Genomic DNA, 854 nt, shown 5'->3' with positions numbered 1-854 from the left:
CCTCCTCCAGAACAGTTGTAACCTGTCTCTCCTCCTCCAGAACAGTTGTAACCTGTCTCTCCTCCTCCAGAACAGTTGTAACCTGTCTCTCCTCCTCCAGAACACTCCCCCAGAACAGTTGTAACCTGTCTCTCCTCCTCCAGAACAGTTGTAACCTGTCTCTCCTCCTCCCAGAACAGTTGTAACCTGTCTCTCCTCCTCCAGAACAGTTGTAACCTGTCTCTCCTCTCCTCCAGAACAGTTGTAACCTGTCTCTCCTCCAGAACAGTTGTAACCTGTCTCTCTCCTCCAGAACAGTTGTAACCTGTCTCTCCTCCCTCCAGAACAGTTGTAACCTGTCTCTCCTCCCTCCAGAACAGTTGTAACCTGTCTCTCCTCCTCCCCCAGAACAGTTGTAACCTGTCTCTCCTCCTCCAGAACAGTTGTAACCTGTCTCTCCTCCTCCAGAACAGTTGTAACCTGTCTCTCCTCCTCCAGAACAGTTGTAACCTGTCTCTCCTCCTCCAGAACAGTTGTAACCTGTCTCTCCTCCTCCAGAACAGTTGTAACCTGTCTCTCCTCCAGAACAGTCCTGTCTCCTCCCTCCTCCAGAACAGTTGTAACCTGTCTCTCCTCCTCCAGAACAGTTGTAACCTGTCTCTCCTCCCCCAGAACAGTTGTAACCTGTCTCTCCTCCCCAGAACAGTTGTAACCTGTCTCTCCCCCTCCAGAACAGTTGTAACCTGTCTCTCCTCCTCCAGAACAGTTGTAACCTGTCTCTCCTCCCCCAGAACAGTTGTAACCTGTCTCTCCTCTCCTCCCCCAGAACAGTTGTAACCTGTCTCTCCTCCAGAACAGTTGTAACCTGTCTCTCC

The sequence above is a fragment of the Oncorhynchus nerka genome, unplaced genomic scaffold (assembly GCF_034236695.1).
Source record: "Oncorhynchus nerka isolate Pitt River unplaced genomic scaffold, Oner_Uvic_2.0 unplaced_scaffold_311, whole genome shotgun sequence".
In the NCBI taxonomy this organism is placed as follows: domain Eukaryota; kingdom Metazoa; phylum Chordata; class Actinopteri; order Salmoniformes; family Salmonidae; genus Oncorhynchus; species Oncorhynchus nerka.
The sequence above is the reverse complement of the archived record's forward strand: the minus strand, read 5'-3'. Positions refer to the sequence as shown.